We start from the raw sequence: 22,039 nt of genomic DNA, 5'->3' as shown, positions 1-22,039 counted from the left end.
GGAGATGAGGTGAGATGAAGACCATACTCGGAGGTGCCTTGAACATAAAGAAGAATGCGTTTCAGAGCGTTCCAATGAGCAAGGCAGGGAGCATGCATGTGCATACATACCTGCTGCACCGCATACGTGATATCGGGCCTGGTAAAGGTAAGATATTGCAAGGCACCAGCCAAGTTGCGGTACGTAGAGGGGTCATCGAACAATGGACCAGGTTCACTACTCAACTTGGTTTGTGTGTCAATGGGAGTAACGGCGGGTTTGCAAGAATCCATACCCGCACGATGAAGAATGTCCTTGGCATATGCCTGTTCGGATAAGAAAAGAGTATTACCAGTGCGAGAGACAGAGATACCCAGAAAATACGTAAGCGAACCCAAATCTTTCATGGCAAATTCACCAGCGAGGACTGACATGAGCCGTTGTCGCAGAGAGTCAGTCGATGTAGTAAGGATGATATCATCGACATAGATAAGAAGATAGGCTATGTCACGACCATGATGATAAATAAATAAAGAATTGTCTGCCTTGCACTAAGAAAAACCCTGCAGAAGAACAAAGTCAGTGAACCGTTGATACCAAGCGCGGGGAGCCTGTTTTAGACCATAAAGAGACTTCTTCAAGCGACAAACATGATCCGGATAGTCGCGGTGGCGAAAACCCACTGGTTAATGCATAAAGACTGTCTCATGTAACTGACCATGAAGAAAGGCGTTGGTCACATCCAACTGATGAATGGGCCAAGACTGAGAAATAGCCAAAGTTAGAACTGTCCGTATCGTAGTGGGCTTGACCACTGGACTAAAAGTCTCACCACAATCAACACCAACCTGCTGACTACGACCATCACATACCAACCGAGCTTTATACCGTTCCAGGGTACCATCAGACCGAAACTTGTGTTTAAACAACCACATACAATAGATTATATTCATGTCAGGACTACGAGGAACCAACTCCCAAGTCTCATTTTTAATCAATGCACTAAATTCAGTTGTCATGGCATTAAGCCATTCCGGTGTGGACAAGGCAATCTGTGGTGATTTGGGAATGGGGACAATTGTGGTGGTGTGAAGATTAAAAACTTGTTTCGGTTTGAGGATCCCATCCATGGCGCGAGTGCGCATTGTGTGAGGCGGGTGGGTGGGTTCGGCAGGGTTGGGCTGAGATATGATAGTTGGAGCGGTGGTGTGGGACGGTTGGGTCTGTGAAGCGGGCTGAGTTGATGGTTCAGTGTAAGCCGAGGAGAAAGATTGTTGGGCCGAGGAGTGGGCTGGTGGGGTTGGGTCAGAAGATGTTCGTGTGGGTATAGGGGAACCGAATGGGCCAGATAGTGAGTTTGGGCCGGGGTTAGCGGCTGTGCCAGAAGTGGCGGCTGGGCCGGTGTGGGGTGGGTCAGAGAGGGCAGGAGACAGAATGAAGTGAGAACTAGGGGGAAGTGTTGGGCCGCTGATGTTTGGGCCAGGCGAGAGAGGAGAAGGAGGGGAAGTGGGTAATGGTGGGTTGGGTTTTTGCAAGGAATCCCATAACAGTGGGTTAAGGGTGGGTTGCAAAAAGGCATAGTCTTTGAGTGAGGAGGGTTGTTGGATAGAAAAGGGATAGATGGATTCCTCGAAGAGGACATGGCGAGAGGTGAAAACTTGTTTGGTATTGATATCAAAACACGTGTAGCCACGATGTTGAGATGGGTAGCCAAGGAAAACACAGGGTTGTGAGCGGTTAGCTAGTTTGTGGATGGTGGTAGAGGGTAGAATGGGGTAGCATAGACACCCGAACACACGGAGGTGCTCGTAGGTGGGAATAACGTTATAAAGAAGGGTGGTGGGGGAGAGAAATTTGTGAGATTTCTTAGGTAAAATGTTGAGTAAGTATGTAGCAGTTTCAAGTGCGTAGTGCCAAAATGAGGGGGGTAGAGAGGCTTGAGATAAAAGGGTGCGGACCATATTGTTGATGGTGCGGATTTTACGTTCCGCTTTACCATTTTGAGAGGAAGTGTGAGGGCATGAGAATAGAAATTGCATGCCATTAACGTGACAAAATTGTTTGAAGTTATTGTTAGTGTATTCGGTGCCGTTGTCACATTGGAATTGTTTTATTTTTCGTTCAAACTGAGTGTTAATGAGGTTGTAGAATTGGGTAAAGGTAGGAAAAACATTGGATTTATAAGAGAGCGGATTTGTCCATAGAAAATCGGTTAAGTCGTCTAAAAATAATATATAATACCGATGACCACCGGTGCTTAATACCGGCGATGTCCACAAGTCACTATGAGTAATATCAAACGGTAAAGACGTTTTATTCATAGAATCAGAAAATGGAAGCTTGACACTTTTGGCAAAAACACAAGACTGACATAGTTTATTGTTTTGGTTACTAAAAGAAATAAAAGAAGACGACTTCAACGAATGCAATATATTGATGCCCGGGTGCCCAAGGCGTTGATGCCAACGTTCTTGGGAAATAACAGCAAGAGCAGTAGGTGAGGTAGAAGGCTTGATGAAGTTGGTGGTCAGCGGTAGAGGTCGCCCTAGCTATTGCATCGTAGGATAGGAGCTTTGGTCTTGAGATCCTTCACAACAAAACCAAAAAGGTCAAATTCAATAGAAAGTAAATTATCGGTTGTTAAGCTTCAAACAGATATAAGGTTTTTAAGAAGGTTGGGAGCATAGAGGACATTATTTAATTTGAAAGGTGGGAAAGGTGGAGGTAGAGTTTGATTGCCTTGTCCAATTACCGGGATGGTCTTGCCATTACCAACTATGATTTGTTTGTTAGTGCAAGATTAAAAACAGACGGGGAATGATTACCTGGTAGTTGCATATGTTCGGTAGCTCTAGTGTCCATAAAACCAACCGGTTCGGTCTGCTGATTCATTGAAAGGGTGTAGAGTACCTGCGCAATATCAGTGGGTGTTGGGCTGTAAGAAGCCATGTGTGCCTGATCGGGTCGAGGCCCAAGAATCCCCTGACCGTTGGTGGGTCGCGGTGTGGAGGGGTAGGGACAGGTTGGAGAAGGGTTGATGTGTGGGCTAAGGTGTTGGGCCTGGTTAAGAATGGAGGCCCATTGTGCTGAAGTCCAGTTTTGGGGAAAGATGATGTAGGGGTGTTGTGGGGCAGGCGAGTAGCTGTAGTTGGTGTTACGGCTGCGGGTGGTATTCTGGTTGGGTGAAGCACGGCCACGGCCGCGGGACCGGCCACGTCCTCGCGGATAATCTGGCCGAGGATCAGGAGGTGGCGAGGATTGAGTGGCAGTTGACATGGTGGTGCGGGTTTGGATATGAAGAGCCATGGCAGTTTGGTTGGAAGAATGTAGAGCTTGATTTGCTTGGTGGTTTCACTCATGCATAGTTGGGATCTAACCTCAAGGAAGGAGGGGAGAGGTTTGGTGTTTTGAATAACAGTTTGCACGGTCTCGTACTGTTCAGTAAGACCAGCCAAGGTTTGAAGTATGAGGTCCGATTCATTGATCGGAGCGTCTACACTTTCAAGTTGATTCGCGAGAACTTTGAGTTCCTGACAGTAGGCATGCATAGAAGAAAAATTTTCTAACCGAGTATTAGAAAATTTCTGTTTGAGGTAGAGAGCACGAGTCGCTTTGTTATCTTGGAATAAGGCTTCAATGGCCTTCCAGGCATCATAAGCAGTGGTTTTTTCTTATGACAGTTTTGAAGAGGCCGGGAGAGATGGTGCCATAAATCCATTGAAGGACGATGGCGTCAAGGGGCGCCCATGAGTCGGCAGCAGGAGGTGCAACAGGCTGTTTGTCAGAGGAGGAGGTTTTCTCAGTGGTTTCGGGTCGTTTTGAGAGGTGATCCGAAACCAGATAGGCCGTGCAGTGGATACAAAACAGCTCGGACCACGTGTTGTAGTCGGCTGCCTCGTTGTCCAGGATGATAGGAATGGCAGCTTTGATAATGGTGACCGTTACAGCAGGATGAAGCTTATTATCGGTCATGGTGAAGGTGGGGACGGCACCAGAGGCAGTCGGCCGAGGGAAAAAAAAAAGAAAAAGAATCGAAGGAAGGGGGGCGACGGCACAAAAAGGGATGGAGGGTTAGGGTTTTAGGCTTGATACCATGTAGAATTATGAAATTCCTTGACCTCCTTCAATTACAATCGAGAATATATATGCAAATACAATCAGATCTCCTAACTTTGGAGAGAATCATTACTATCTAATAATACAATATTCACATAATTAATGCTAAAGATACGGACTCTATTAAAGAAAAACAAAGGAATCTTGTTTTGTCAAAGAAGAGAAAAACACTGAACGATTTTTTTTTAATAGTACTGAACGATTGATTAAAAACATTCGTAAGTTTAATATAAACAATAAATAAACAGACAGAGACAATGAGTTAATAGAATAGTTAATATGTAGGTTAAATTAAAACAAAATGGAAATACAAAATTAAATGGAAAATACTATTTTGTTAAATAATTAAAAAAAAACACTTTTTTGATAAATATTTTCTTCACCAACACTAGTTTAAAAAAAAAACTCCAAAAACAAATAGATTTTGCCTATTCCATATAAAGTTGGTAAGACAAAGAGCATCGAGTAATGACTCTGGTTCCTGCAAACTAAAGAAACACATCGGCAAAAATCCAAGGTTGATGATCACGTATGATGATGTTACCTCTTAGCGGCAGCTCAATAACTTTTGAGGTCCTAGGCGAAGTACAAGGATGGCCCTTTCCAAATCTTTATCATTATAAAAAAATTGATTAACTTAGGGTTTTTTTTTTGTTTTGGGGGGGGGGGGGGGGGGATATTCCACGGTCCTCCCAACCGCCGAGGTGATCCCACCTCGCAGACCGCCACCCAGCAAGCCTGAGTCTGGGGGTAAATCCGCTACCGTAGGGGCATTGGGAACGAGCAAGACTCGAACCCGCCACCTCCGGGTTAAAATGCGGGCTGGTGGCCATTGGGCTGACACCCAATGGTTAAAGTACGATTGCACATTTGCACCATATTGGATAAGGATTAGGGGCTGTTTGGCAACATCTGAATGGTTAAGTACTGAACCATTAAGTGGTCTGAATCATTAAGGGGCTCTTTGGTAGCCTCTTAATCACCATTCAGATGCTACCTCTTAATGGTTTAAAACCTCTGAATGAATAAGAGGTAACCTCAAGTCTGAATGGTTAAAAGTTAACCTCTGAATGGTAAATCATCACATGTCATATTCTTCTACCTTCTCATTGGTAAAATTCTTAATGGTTCCATTAAGAGATAGCCTCTTAATGACCATTCAGAGGCTACCAAACAGCAGTAAGAGGTCTGAACCATTAAGTGTTGAACCAGTAAGAGGTCTGAACCATTAAGAGCTTGTATAATGTTTAATCGTTTAGAGGCAAAAGTCTGACTAATTCAGATTAGAAGTCTTAACCATTCAAACTCTGTATGAATCTTAAGCATTCAGAGGCAAATGTCTGAACCATTCAGACATCTGCTCGTGAAACAAACAGTCTGAACCATTAAGTGCTGAACCAGTAAGAGTTCTGAACCATTAAGAGCCTCATTAAAAGGTAAACAAATAGCCCCTTAGACATTTTTAAATTGAAAACAAAATTACTTGGATTTGACTATGTATATAACTTTTACGTTTAAATTCAAAATTAAGTCCCCAAATAGGGACTATTTGAAGTGTACAAATCGTTTTTTTTTTAAGAAAACTCAGTCTGGTTTTTAATCGAACCATTTTTTTGTGGGGAAAAACCGGTTCGATTTTTAACCGGTTTTATACGATGGGAGACCGAACTGATTCGGTTTAAAACCATTTTGTGCCATATTAACCGGTTTCAACGATCAAGAATACTAACCAGTCTACAAACCGTCGTTTCGGGTAGGAACTGGTTCCGGTTTTTTTCCAGTTTCGATCCTAAAACTGGGTTTTTTGTACATCTCGTGGTCCTAGAGCCGACCATAATACCTTCATTGATGTGCCAGTCATGACCATATTTTCACAAGCTTTTTTTATCAAATAATGGTAAACTTACATTTTAATGTCTGGAAAAGTTGAAATTATAAGGGATATTGGATTTAAATAACCTCAATTTTCATCAATTGGCCGATAACACTCCCAACTTTTGATTTGTACACCAGCACTCCCAACTTTCAACTTCTTGGCCGATAACACTCCTTAACTCATTGAACCCTAACCTAGTTAGTTTTTGCTGATGTGGCATCTAATGTGGACATTTTTTGCTGACATGGCATATGACGTGCACCCGATGTGGCATTTTTTGATGACGTGACAGCTGACGTGGCAGTTGACATGGCATTTTGATGATGTGGCAACTGATGTGGCAGCTGACATGACATTTTTGATGATGTGATAGCTGACATCAGCTAACTGTGTTAGGGTTCTGTTAGTTAGGGAGTGTTATCGACCAATAAGTTGAAAGTTGATAGTGCTGGTGTACAAATCAAAACTTGGAAGTATTATCGGCTAATTGATGAAAATTGAGGTTATTTAAATCCAATATCCCATATTATAAACATGAATTTTTTTGGTGGAAGACATGCGATGATGCAAACAAACAAGGTTTCAAATTTTAATAGTGGATGTATCAAGTAATAATTTCCCTACCAGTGTCACTCTCGTATCCTTGGTTAATAATTAATATATTGTTTTAAAAAATAGGCAAGATCACACTTCCCTAGAGAATGTTATGAGATCAAGACCTCCAATAGTGCATGGTCCATGAGCTTCCTATCTTGGTATGCATGAAAACGACTTGTCAATATGCAAATTGAATTTATTTGAGTACAACAACTGGTTGGGTAATTCATTTATTGTATAACTGTGCTACGATCTTCTCTTCGGGTTGTTGAAAAGAATGTGTCTCTAATTCATTCGTCTTTTGTATACTTTGGGCTTATTAAATCTTTGGTTTGGTTATTGTTGGTGTTAAAACCATGATTCTTGACAATGTGTTAACTAAATCTATTTTTTTTTTAACGGCCGACAAAAATTTATCATTCCTTGTAGCAAGAAACTACCACCAAATGTACATACACGTTACATCACCAAAACTATAAGATTACGATTAGAAACTAGACACCAAACCGAAACCTACTCCAATCTTCCCATGTTAACGATAATTCTTTCGAACGATTCTTGACCCACAGGTACGCCAACAATTTGATCCCGTCTAACATCTTCATAGCATTTGGAACACTCTGTCTAAAGACGACATCGTTTCTCATTTTCCATATATTCCATATTGTAACCAAAACAATCGCGTATATCGCTTTCTTTTTCTTCCACGAACCCGAGCTAACTTCATGAAGTGTCAACAGGTCACTTATTCCAAAAGCAATAATGGGTGGTAGGTTACACCAAGTCGCAATATTCAGCCAAGCCGTTTGAGCATGATGGCAAGACACGAAAATGTGATCACACGTCTCGACATACTCGCCACACAAAACACACATTTGATCCATAACCGGTATATTCCTTAATGCTAACGCATTTTTTGTCGGTAGCCTTTCCATCTCGGCCCTCCACACCACTACACCCACTTTTTTCGGCACCCAATTATTCCATTCAAAAGCTCTAACCGGACTTATACGATTTACTGCACTTAAGATTTTTTTAATGCTAGCCACACTAAATATTCCATTCGGATCAAGCTTCCAACTCCACCTATCCTTGCCTGAAGTCGGACTACAGCTGCCGATCAAAGAAATTAGCTGCTGAAGCTGATTTATTTCCACCAGACCGAGCACAGGCCTGGCCCAGGCCTAATTAAAAACCAAGCCGGAATTATCAACGTTGATACGGTCATAAACTGTGCAGTCCTTGACTAGATCCAGTTTGAAAAGATCTGGAAACATTAAATATAAAGGCAAAGAGGCAACCCAACTATCCATCCAAAAAGAGACTTCCTTACCATTAGCAATCACCACCGAGATTGCCTGACGCATGTCGATCTCCGCTAAAAGAAGAGACTGCCGAATACTAATGATACTTTTCCATGGCCCAGCAATAGACGCTTTACAAGGTAGGTCATTCCAAGCCCTCGAACTATGATGAATTGCCCAAACTACATTCCGCCATAATGCTTTCCTTTCTGACTTAAATCTCCACCACCACTTTGCTAGCATTGCAAGATTCGCATCCCTAAGAGAACCGAAACCCAACCCACCATATTCAACGGGTGCAATCGTTTTTTTCCCACGCAACCCAGTTCATTTTAGCCTTCTCTTCCGACCCACCCCAAAAAAATACCCTCCTAATCTTATCCAAAGATTCCAGAACTTTTAACGGGGCTTTAAATAACGAAAAATAATACGTTGGTAAAGAGTTTAATACGGATTTGATTAGTGTTATTCTACCACCATACGATAGCATTTTGGCTTTCCATAATGAAAGTCTATTCTTAAAGATCTCGATCACCGAACTCTAATTCCTAAGAAGATTCATGTTGGCACCAATCATTAAGCCAAGGTGTTTAAATGGGAACATACCTTGATTACATTTCAAGAGGGTAGCCATATTTTGAACTTCCTGCTCTTCCACACCAATACCATAGATGCTACACTTTGCGAGATTAATTTTTAAACCCGACGCTAGATAAAAGCACCTCATCATCCTACGCAGATTCAAAACGTTCAATAAGGACCACTCACCAATAAACATCACGTCATCCGCATACATTAAATGCGATATATACGGACCACTATTCGAGACTTTAACCCCATTAAATAATCCAATAGAAGTAGCTTTCTTCATAATTTGTTACGTAAGAGCTTCCATAACAATAACGAACAAGAACGGAGATAATGGGTCCCCCTGGCGAAGACCTCGGGAACAATCAAATTCCCTAGTTGGGGATCCATTAACTAGAACAGAAGCTCTAGCCGATTTCACTATAGCCAACACCCATGCTCTCCATCTACTCGGGAAGTTCATCTGCGCCATAATCGAATCAAGGAACTCCCAAGTGATAGAGTCGTACGCCTTACTAATGTCAACTTTAAAAAACATACCACTATGCTTATTCTTTTTTAGCCAACTAAGGACTTCATTCAAAATCAAGGGTCCATCCATAATATTCCTTCCCGCCAGAAAAGCCGACTGTTGCTCCGAGATAAGATTACCCAACACCCCTTTAAGCCGATTAACAAGTACTTTTGAGATCACTTTGTTTAAAACACCAATAAGACTAATCGGCTGATAATCCGATGGACCAACCAGATCTTTAATTTTAGGAATCAAAGCTATGAAGGAAGATGTACAACACTTAATCAGCGTACCCTCGACATAGAAATGATTGAACAAGCTGATAATATCATTCTTTAGGCCGGACCAACATCTTTTGATAAACTAAAACTATTGCTATTGCTTTATTGAATTTTAGAGAAACGAGAATATGCTATAATTACTTTATAAGTGAGAAGTTCTAATGGTGATTTATACCAAATTAGTGAGAGATGATTTTGGTGAAGATAAATCATGAGTTGATTTAAGAAGGATTAGTGAAAGGGTATGGTCCCAAATCTGCGCTGACCAACCAGGTCACGCGCAAGACCATACCCTTAACACATCAATTTGGTAGCTTTTCCAACCTTGCGCCGACCAAACAGGTCTAACCTAGATCACGCGCAGGGTCAAGGGAAACATAAGACTAGATTTTACACTTGCCTTCTTGGATGAAAACTCTCGCTTCCTAGACCTTGCGACGGCTACTTGGGACTTTCCTGATGGCTGCGCGGAGGATGGAAGCACAACTAATCTAAGGACAAGTACAAAGGGTACAAGTGGCAGAACAATGGACCAATAAGCGTCCAACAGGTGTATCCAATCGTGCTCCACGATTGACAAATCGTACAGGAGATAAGAAGGTACACAAGGACACTTACGAGGCACCAATCAGCATGCGCCGACAACTGCGCCACGATCTACACTTAGCCACTGATGATAGAGCAGACAAAAAGGACAATGGTCAGGCCACGTGGATCTAATCAACATGCGCCAGCTCTCTTCTCGTCCAGAAACACCAACGGTCGTGGCAGAGGAGACAAAACAGATATTCCTTTTGTCGACCTCAAGGCCCAAGGCCCATCAGCCCATCTCCTTCCATACCACTCCAGATATAAATAGGGACCTTCTTCCACAGGTTTAAGGATCCACTTCCTTGCTCTCTTACTCCTAATTACATACTTAATCCTCAATACACATACTTATTCTCACGCCGGAGAGTGGTTAAGAGGAGGACCCCCTATTCACCTACTCTTAATGAGCTTAACAATGTGTTTAGGTGTTTTGTAGGAAGATCACCACCACAGCTCAGGCGAGACAAAGAAGATTAACCTTATTTGTTGAGGCACATACCACAAACTAATCACCAGATTATTTTTGTGTTTCTTCATTGGCGCCCACCGATTTTTTACAATCACTTTCATCTTCTTTTTCTGAGCTGTTCTTGCTTCTCTCGATCAATGGCTGATCACGGAATTCCCTTTCCACCCCTTGGTGCACGCTCTCAGGCGGGTACGGTGGAGGATGTAACACCCCGTGTTACCGAATGTCAATGTCAATGTCAAAGTCAAAGTCAAAGTCAAAGTCAAGTTTGACTTCTTTGACCGTAATTAGTCTATTCTATGTCTTATTATCTGTATTATGTGGACTAAGTGTTGTTAATCAAAGTAATCGAACGAATCAAATGTTTAATCGACGCGAAACACTTTACGACTGTGAATAGTAGGAAGTAACAATGCGATAAAGTCAATCAATCAATAATCAAACTAATCGAACCATCAATCTAACTCGAAACTCGAATTATGCGAATTTGGTGTTATATTACGTGTGTGTGTGCCTTACGTGTTACCTGTGCGTGCTTACTTTTTGTTATGTGTGGTAATCAATCGAATCGAAACTCGAAACTCAATCAAACTCAATCGAAATCGAATTATGATGAATGATAGCGAAAAGCTAGTGTGAGATATAGATGCTTGTATGTAGATATAGTGGTTGGGATTAAAAGTAATTTGAATAGGAAACTCTATGACAGGTCCACTGCGAATAGTCGGATCGCTTTGGGTAGTCGATGTCTAGTAGCCGCAGACAATCTATTCCTCGATTTTATGTGTTTCGATTTTGAGCTCGCAACTGCCAACTCTGATAACTCGTTGATTTTACGTGTTTTAAGTGTACTTGACTGTTTACGTGTTTTAATTTTATTTTTTTCGATTTTTGCTATCACTTCGATCGACACACACGACTCGTATTGCTATTCTATCTCAAGACACTAACAAGTCACTGCAATTTTAGACAATATTATGCTACGATTATGCTATACTACTCGACACGCTATACGACTATACGATGCTACTCGATATGCTATTCACGATCGCTATATTCGAATAACTCGCAAAACTTAGATGCAGTAAGGATACTGTATGTGTTACTGTGTGCGGATAGGAGAATTACGTGACATTAACTGCATCTGTGATTAAATGCCTATGTGTTTATGTGCTTCTGTGATTCTGTGCTATATGTGCTTCTGTGCTTCTGTGATTACGTGAATCTGTGATTTTGTGCCTATGTGTTTATGTGATTCATGCCTTATCGTGTTCCTGAGCTTTAGTAAGTAGTAGACGTATGAGGTGAGATTCGATTTGTTGTGTCTGAGACCCACGACAATGTCTGTTGCAGACCATGTCGTCATCCGGACACCGAACCCCTCTTACTCGCCAAGAAAAGAGAGACAAGCGTCTCGCTGCTATCATCGCCAAGCAAGTGGCAAAAGCTGTAAGCGAGGTGTATGAAAACGTCAGCAAGTCGTCTGAGGAGTCACGAACCGATGCGCCTAAAGATGCTAACAAGACCGTTTTCAGCTTCAAACAATTTAAGGCATGCGGACCAAAAGAGTTTACCGGAGAAAATGGCCCTACCGCCATGTTTCAATGGTTTGATTCGGTTGAAGTCACTCTGCGCCAAAGCGGTTGTCCTGAAAATCTCCGTACCGTAAATGCGACCGGCGTCTTTCAGTCCCGAGCTCTAGACTGGTGGATGGCCGAACGAAACAAACGCGGGAATGATGCAGCTTATGAGCTGACTTGGGAAGAGCTGAAGGCCATCATGATGGACGAATTCTGCCCTCCCCATGAACGCCAAAAGCTGGAGGACGAGTTTTGGAACATCAAGCAGAAGGACGGAGACAACGCTGCCTTGACTGCTCGCTTCAAGCAGCTCAGCATTATCTGTCCCGATCAAGTCAAGACGCCAGACATGGCCATCAAGAAGTACATTCGAGCTCTACTTGATTGTGTTGCCGACTTTGTTCACGCCACCAAGACATCATCCATTGAGGAAACCTACTTGCTTGCCGCCGATATCAATGATAAGCGAGTAAAGTCTGGTTTCTGGGATAAGCCATCCAAGTCTTTGCATCAAGCTACCACTGCAGCAACCGCCGACTCCACTGCTCAGCCCTCCAAGTCATCACGCCGCAAGAAGAAGCACAACAACAGCAGCTCCAGCAACAAGAACTGTGCTGTCACAACGACCGCTGCCCCTCTGCAAGCCGTACAGGCTAAACAGCAGTCGCATCACCGACCAGCTCCAGTGACCAATGCACCGCCAGCAAAGCGTGCTTACACAGGTCCCCACCTGCTTTGCCCGACATGCTCATATCATCATCCGGTGGGACTTGCCTGTCGTTTCTGCGCTCACTGCAACCTCTACGGTCATTTCACTGCGAACTGTCTCTATGGTCCCCGTAACACCGCAGCTCCTGCCGCCGCTCATCAAGCTCTACTCCCAGCCCCTCAAGGCCAACACGCAGCTCAAGCACCCGCGGTCAATGCTCGAGTCTGCTTTGCATGTGGTGACCCTAACCACTTTGCAAACATGTGCCCGAACAGGGTGGTGAAACAAGAGACCCAACAGCAGCAGCAGCAGCCTCAGCAGCAGCAACAAGCAGCCCGTGCCAGAACCTTCAACATCAACGCCCGTCAAGCCCAGGCTGACAACAACGTGGTTAATGGTACGTTCCTTGTGAATGGTATTTATGCATCTTGTTTGTTTGATACTGGAGCCGATAACTGCTTTGTGTCGTTTGAATTCGAGAAGCTCCTTAGTCGTAAGCGCTCTTATCTCCCCTCGTCATTCGAAGTCGAAGTCACTACTGGAAGAACTGTCGCCGTTAACTCTGTTCTCCGTGATTGTACTCTCGAGCTCAACAATCATATCTTCCCTATTGACCTTATTCCAATGCAGCTTCGAAAGGTCTCAAGCTCATATCATGCATCCAAGCTAGCAAGTATCTCCGCAAGGAATACAGAGCTTTCTTGGCCAACATTGTAGTAGCGGAGAAGGAAAAGAAAAAGAAGGCCGAAGTCAAAGACGTACCAGTGGTCTGAGAATTTCCTCAGGTATTCCCTGATGATCTTCCTGGACTACCTCCAAGTCGTGATATCGACTTTCGTATCGACCTCATTCCTGGAGCTAATCCCGTAGCCAAAGCTCCTTATCGACTCGCACCATCCGAAATGCGGGAACTTTCGAACCAACTCCAGGAGTTACTTGAAAAAGGCTTTATTCGCCCGAGCACCTCTCCTTGGGGCGCACCAGTCCTTTTCGTTAAAAAGAAGGATGGGTCATTCAGGATGTGCATCGACTATCGGGAGTTGAATAAGTTAACCATCAAGAACCATTATCCTCTACCTGGAATCGATGACTTATTTGATCAGCTGCAAGGTGCCAAGTGTTTCTCGAAGGTCGATCTACGTTCAGGCTATCATCAATTGCGCATTCAAGAGTAAGACATCCCCAAAACCGCTTTTCGAACTCGATACGGCCATTATGAATTCGTTGTTATGCCTTTTGGTTTAACCAACGCACCCGCGGTTTTCATGGATCTGATGAATCGCTTGTGTAAGCCATTTCTATACCGTTTCGTCATCGTGTTCATCGACGATGTCTTGATCTATTCTAAGTCGAAAACCGAACACGCGCAACATCTACGTTTGGTTCTCGAGCTACTCCAGGGGAATCAACTCTATGACAAGTTCTCCAAGTGCGAATTCTGGCAGGAGGAGGTTCAGTTTCTGGGTCACATCGTTAATAGTCAAGGTATACATGTCGATCCCGCGAAGATTGAAACAGTTAAGAGCTGGATTACGCCTAAGAACCCGTCTGAAGTTCGTTCTTTTCTCGGACTAGCGGGCTATTATCGACGATTTATCGAAGGATTCTCTAAGATCGTTGTGCCGCTTACCGCCCTTACTCATAAAGACAAGCCTTTTGTTTGGGGAACCGAACAAGAGTCTGCTTTCCAAACCCTCAAGCATATGCTTTGCAATGCTCCTATTCTCACGTTGCCCGACGGAAACAAGGATTTCATTGTCTATTGTGATGCTTCCAACCTTGGTCTTGGCTGTGTTCTCATGCAACGAGACAAGGTTATAGCTTACGCATCTCGTCAGCTCAAAATCCACGAGAAGAACTATACAACCCATGATCTCGAGCTAGGCGCAATTGTTTTTGCATTGAAGATTTTGCGACACTACCTGTATGGTACCAAGTGTACGATCTTCACCGATCACAAGAGTTTACAACACATCTTCAACCAGAAAGAACTTAACATGCGTCAACGCCGATGGGTAGAACTTCTTAACGATTACGACTGTGAGATTCGTTATCACCCAGGCAAAGCAAATGTTGTTGCTGACGCGCTCAGCAGACGGAGTTATTTGCTCAGTATTCGCAATACCCAAGCCCAGCATGATCTCGAAACCCTCATCCGCAAAGCCCAGCATGCTTGTTTTAATGAACGCACCTTGAAGAAAGAGAGGATCTATCACGATGGAGCTCAGCTGGTAAGCAAAGCAAATGGGATCTTCTATTATCTGGACCGAATTTGGATCCCTAAGCGAACCGATTTGCGAAAGATTATAATGGACGAAGCCCACAAATCCTGATATTCTATTCATATCGGTGCCGATAAAATGTACCAGGATCTTCGCTATAAGTACTGGTGGCCGGTCCCGAGCTACTACAAGAGACGACTGACAAAATCCTCCAGATTCGAGATAACTTGTCGAAAGCCCGGGATAGATAGAAAAGTTACGCCGATAGAAGACGCAAGCCCCTTGAATTTGACGTTGGCGACTACGTACTCCTAAAGGTATCACCTTGGAAGGGTGTGGTCAGATTCGGCAAGAAAAGGAAACTAGCGCCTCGATATGTTGGAACTTTTAAGATTATGGAAAGAATCGGAAAAGTCGCCTACAGACTCGAACTACCGGAGGAACTTAGTAACGTCCACCCAACTTTCCATGTGTCAAACCTCCGAAAATGCCTAGCTGATCATGATCTGATTGTACCTCTCGACGACCTTCAAGTCAACGAAACGCTGTATTTCGTGGAAAAGCCTGTCGAAATCATGGATCGCCAAACCAAGCAACTCAGACGCTCGCGCATCCCTATCGTGGAAGTCCGATGGGAAGGCAAACGAGGCGCAGAGTTCACTTGGGAACTCGAAAGCGACATGAAGGCTAAGTACCTGCAGTTGTTTAAATAAAGATCTGAACCGAGAAATTGGTAAGATCATTCACGGTGCTGTGCAGCTTTCAGCCTAATTTCGGGACGAAGTTCCCTAAACAAGGGGAGGCTGTAACACCCCGTGTTACCGAATGTCAAAGTTAAAGTTAAGTTTGACTTCTTTGACTGTAATTAGTCTATTCTATGTCTTATTATCTGTATTATGTGGAGTAAGTGTTGTTAATCAAAGTAATCAAACGAATCAAATGTTTAATCGACGCGAAACGCTTTACGACTGTGAATAGTAGGAAATAACAATGCGATAAAGTCAATCAATCAATAATCAAGCTAATCGAACCATCAATCGAACTCGAAACTCGAATTATGCGAATTTGGTGTTATATTACGTGTGTGTGCGCCTTACGTGTTACCTGTGCGTGCTTACTTTATGTTATGTGTGGTAATCAATCGAATCGAAACTCGAAACTCAATCAAACTCAATCGAAATCGAATTATGATGAATGATAGCGAAAAGCTAGTGTGAGATATAGATGCTTGTATGTAGATATAGTGGTTGGGATTAAAAGTAATTTGAATAGGAAACCCTATCGTATTCGTATCGTCTTCAATCGAAATCGAAAAGTCAGAAATCGTCGCACCGAACGCTCAAAGCAGGCTGTGAATCGATCAGGCTCCTAGCCGATCGAACAGCCCAGCCGATCGGACGTACTGTCCGATCGAGCAGGCTGTCCGATCGGGATGCCTGGACGATCGGCCAGCTCTTTCCCCTTTTGGAAGCCTATAAATAGGCCTGTCATTGTCATTCTTTCCACTTTTGGAAACCTCTGACCGACCAGCTCGTGTTCTTCACTATTTCTCAGATTTCTCTCAATCCCAGTAAGATTTCATCCTAAATCTTGTACGATTTCGATCTATGCACACTCCTACACCTTTCTATCTTTCAAATCTTGATTTCTAACCGTGAAATCATCAAGATCTAAGTGTTCTAGGATGATGTCATCATGGTGTTCTTCAAGAACTTCATGTTTTGCCTCAATCCACCAAGAATCACTTGGATCTAGCCGATTTCCACATAAACCAACTAAGATCGATCACAGATCTGAACATTTACATGATGTGAAGGATTGAAAAAAAGATTTCCAACTTTCTTTCAACTCTTTTACACTCAATGCCTTCAAACCGGTAGAGACGGAGCTTGAGCCAACTCACTAATCATTCTAATGGCTGTGTGGTTCAAGATTCGGATTCTATCTACGAGGTTCACCGATTTCGGGTTAAACGATAAACTACCGTTCCGAGACGTTCACCGGCCGGACTTGGGTGATTCCTGTCCGAGCAGGGGAAACAAGTAAGAACGAAGGTGCAATGGTTCAGCTCGTTGTCAAAATACCTCGATATAACGTCAAACAATCAGAACAGCCAAGTGTTAGTTGAACAGGCCGACCAGGTCAGAATGCTGACCGATCGAACAGGCTGTTCGAACGAACAGCCCAACCGATCGGACATGTCAGCCGATCGACCAGGCCAGCCGATCGGCTAGCACATGGCCCCACACTTTAACAATTTCATGAAGTCTAGTATTGAACGAAGTGATGTTCGATCGAACTACGATTTGGGTTGAATTACTCTTCGGATCATGAGATACTATGCTTCAACACTTAATCGATTTTCAACTTGTTCGATGTATTGAGTGCCACCCGATCGAACATGATGTTCGATCAGGTGACATCCTGCTGAGGACTCACTACTGAAGTATCTAACCGATCGGTTAAGCCGGCCGATCGAACAGGCTGTTCGATCGATCGACCTGAAGGGTAAGAACACTTCAATGTTCTCAAATACTACAACGAAAACCTCAAAAGGACAAGCCATCATACACAAACACATCCTACTCAAAAGAAGAAACAATCCACTCGAACAGTCCAACCGATCGAGCCTACCGGCCGATCGAACAGGCTGTCTGAACGGACTGTCTAACCGAACGAACAACCCGTTCGATCGAACCTACAGTTCGATCGACCAGGCTGTTCGACTGTCACACCCCGATTTTCCACGTGTCACCGGTGGGCCCGGTGGGGAGTATAGTGACGTAGTTGGCCTCATCATAGACAAACAACACAATATATAAATGCACAGCGGAAGCAAAAGATAATATATTACATTCCGAATATAAGTAATGTCAAAGTATTACAACGGAAGGTAAAGGATCCACAGGCGGATCAATAAAAGAAAACTGTTCAATAGACTTTAGGCTTCTAGGACTTTCAAGATTCCTTAGTGACGCCCTGAGCTCCCAGCCAATTACGCATAGTACCTGTCACTTAACCTTTTGGAAAATACGTCAGTTTACACTGGTAAATACAATTAACTGACTCATTTTGGAAAAAGAGTTTGAAAAGTGATTTGAGTGCAAACGGCACAAAATATCTTGACACATTGATTAAAATGCACAGAGGCAAAATTAATCTTTATACTTGGGACAATTTTATTAATAAAAATCTTGTATCCGATTTACATGGTTGTCCAACATTTAGGGCCGGTGATTATACAATACAAGCCGGACAAGATTAATCGACACACCACAAATATAATCTCACAAGAAGATAATCTCACGAGTGAGTATACGTTATACATATGCAACAGGAGGTGTTCTGCCTACACCTTGTGCTTACGTCGTGGCCATTCACTTTTTAAAATGAGCCAAGGATATCCAGGACACGGTCATTAACCCCCAATGTTATTTGTTATCAATCAACACAGATTAAAACGGGATTATGCAATTTAATCATCTCCGATTAAATAGTTTCTACACCCGACCAAGCGGTATTTTTATAATACCGTATCCCAAGCCCGTATAAGGGAAAATAAGTTAAAAGTATTTACCTGAGCTAGCTCCTGTCTTAAATAGCAAGAATAATAACTCAGCCGTATTCCTAAGTAAGCGTAGGTACAATTTACCGGAAAGCTCTAGTCTGGAACGATGGTATAAATAACCAATTAGGATACTAACGGGTCTTTAATTAAGCCTAAGCTTAGACCGGTTAGTTTTAAGGAAATATACGGTTAAACGCACGATTAAGCGAAAGACCGGATAGAACGTGATCTAGTCCCGACAAGTTTGAATACTTGTATAATATGGGTATACTAAATACATTCTGGATTTTGAGACAAAAATGATAACGTTTGACCCGTTTCGGTCAATTTACGCAAACTAGTTACGTAAACCGAACCGAACGCAAAAAGGGCGTTACGGGTAGCCAAAAGAGTCAAATGCAAGTTCCCTGAGATAGTATGCTTTAAATATGACATAATATCAGTAAGTTGTGTTCTATTATGCCCCGAATAAATTTAAACCCAATTTATGCCTTAGAAGGGCATTTTGGTCATTTAAAAGTTTATAAAAGAGTCAAATTAGAAATCTGAGTTTCGGGTCTGGTTTATACAGAAAATATACTTAATTTAACATGTTATAACAGTAGGGTATGACCCATATACCAAACTTAACATTTAAAATCAAACTATGCACCGTAGGGGTATTTTAGTAATTTCACAAGGGCTAAAAATGCCAAAACTGGAAATCTGAGTTCATATACTCATACTTACTGTTATTATATGAAAATATACTAATTACATCACTAGGTATAAGTCTTATATGTTTAAAATGGGTATAACGCTTACTATGCGTTAAAAACGCTTAAAAATGCGATTTAACGCCGTTTCCGGGTTTTCAAAGGAAAGCTGAGATTTTTATATTTCCAGAATACTTAAAATAACTTATTTAACATATAAAATCAGTAGGAAAAGGTTTCGGGTCAAAAGGATGTATAAAACTCATTTTATGGCTTAAACGGTCAAAATCGGTATTAACCGAATCGACTAAGCGATCTAAGATCCGTTCAGCCAAAAATTAAATAAAAATCATCAAAAATCCCAAAATATTATATAACATCAGTGGGTAAAAAGTTTTGTATCAAAACGTGGCCCGAAATGGGTTATACGCGAAAAGGGCCGTTTATGTAACTTTAAGATATAGTTTTACGCTAATGGCCATAACTCAAAATCTGGACCGCCAACTGATCCGAAATTTTCGGTGCAAGTTTATATATTAGAAATAAAGATTTCTACTCTTTCACTTTTCCAAAAATCACGTTTTATCTCAAAAAGGGCAAAATAGTCAACTTTATGTATAAATCGGAAACATGCATTTGAATCGGCTAAGTATAGACTCAATCAACAAAATTCCAGAAAGTTTTACCAAAATAAAATGGTCAAAAATACTCTCCAATACAGATCTCAAACATGCATGTACGAATCCGAATCGATAGTCTACGAAATGGTCGTTTTATAAGACTTTCGGTTCCGATTCGTATTTATACTATAGATTGTCGAGTTGATGATGATAAAACTCATTCTTATATGTATTACAAGTTATTTATGATGATCAAACAGATTGCATGTCTATTATATTAACATTCAAGCTTATTTTCGCAAAAATCACTTCTGTTGACTTTTTAGAATCACGTTTGACTCGACAATTAACATGCATTTAGTGGGAATCAGATAATACCCTTTTGAGGGTTTGTTCCCCACATATTTACCAACATATTTGTGGTTTTAATTCGAGAAATGACTGAGGGAAATTCGTTTAATCAGAAAGTCAAAGCGTAAGAACAACCAGTTTGACTTTTACTAATAATCTATGAAGGAACGAATTAAAGATTGAATTGGAAGCTTACAAAGGTCCTATAGATGCTTAGTTACTACTAGGAATCGGCCTTGATGTTCAGAAATGCTCCAGGAAGTTGTCTTGAGAGTTTTACAAGTTGGATGTTCTTGATCACAATGTATGAGCTCAAAGAAATGAGCTTTTGATCTTGTTTTATGGATGAAATCAGAGGTTATAGAGAGCTTACTATTGTCCTAGGCATGCAAGGGATTTAATTGGTGCAAAAGGAGGTGTTGCAAGCTGTTATACACTCACCAAACTGACCCAAAGTGCAAAATTCGCATTTTTCTGTTACTGGGGGTCTCACGCGGCCCGCTTGGGGGTGCCAGGCGGGCCGCCTGGCTTTGTCTGATCCCCAAAACTTTGTTAAATGTTGCAGTTTGGTCCCTGCACTTTGGTTACGAGGTTTTGGCAACTTTTCTTGACTCGTAAACCCCCAAACTTGGTTTCTAGGAACCTTGGGACATTTACCAACATGGTAATGTCCTCGGATAACTTTGCGCTCAACCGAAAAGCCATGAAATTCGACGTTGACGCTTTTAGTCCCTTAAGTACGGTTTTGGCCATAACTTTCTCATACGTTGACGAAACTTCATGAAATTTTTACCACACATTCTAGTGAGTATATTTTAGCTTTACAAAGCTTTGGGTCTGCCAAAAGTTCACTCAGAGGTATAAATTGAACATGTTGACACTTTTGGCCCCTATAGTTTACAATACTTCACTTTTGTGCAATTTCCACGTCGTATGATCCATGAACCATCCGTTTAAGGTTATAAACATTATGTAGGGTTATCATAGAGTCTATTTATCCATTATTGACACTTTGGACCCTTACGTTCCATAGTTTTCACTGTTTGTCACTTTTAGTCCCTCTAAAGTATGTTTTCACATACCGGAACCTTATGACACGTGTCAAGACATTATTGGACGAAATTTTTCGAGGTGTTACATCCTCACCCCCTTAAAAGAAATCTCGACCTCGAGATTTACTGAAATAAATGAGGATATTTCTCTTTCATCGTGGATTCCACTTCCCACGTGTATTCGGCTCCTCTACGGGCATCCCATTTGACCTTAACAATAGGCACATGCTTCCTTCGAAGCTTCTTTACCTGTCGATCCTCAATCGACAAGGTTTTTCCACAAACTTTAGACTCTCGTCTATGTGTATATCTGTATGCGGTACAACCAGTGATTCGTCAGCGAAACACTTCTTCAAATTACAGATGTGGACACATTATGAATAGCGCTAAGCTCTTCAGGCAAGTTCAACTTATAAGCGACTGACCCGACACGTTCGACAAATCTCGAAAGGTCCTTCGTATCTCGGGCTTAGCTTGCCTTTCTTACCAATTCGCATCACCCCTTTCCAGGGTGGTACCTTAAGTAACACTTTTTCACCTCCTTTGACGTGAAAATCTTTGCGCCTTGGATCCGTATTCGATACGGGTTTATCATTATATCACAAGTCTTCCAACCGTTATGTGATAGTGCTTCTTGGCTTATTGGCGAAACATATCCCTTAATCCTTAGGGTGTAATGCATTGCGAGTTCCACCAAGCTCCTTAGATAGGCTTTTAGCTCATAAGTTATATGATTTATGATACATTCGATTCCTTCGAATAATTTTTATATATAATCAGAGTTTAACTAGCCTGATACTTATTAATTTGGCACACCCTTCCAGAGTGATGTCTTTGATGAACCTTATTTCTTAACAAGGACTTAGGAGGGTTGCTATTTTCACAACTCTTTGATTTTCCTGCCAAAACCGGCAATCTTACAGATGA

Source organism: Helianthus annuus, chromosome 11, assembly GCF_002127325.2.
Source record: "Helianthus annuus cultivar XRQ/B chromosome 11, HanXRQr2.0-SUNRISE, whole genome shotgun sequence".
Lineage (NCBI taxonomy): Eukaryota > Viridiplantae > Streptophyta > Magnoliopsida > Asterales > Asteraceae > Helianthus > Helianthus annuus.
The sequence above is the reverse complement of the archived record's forward strand: the minus strand, read 5'-3'. Positions refer to the sequence as shown.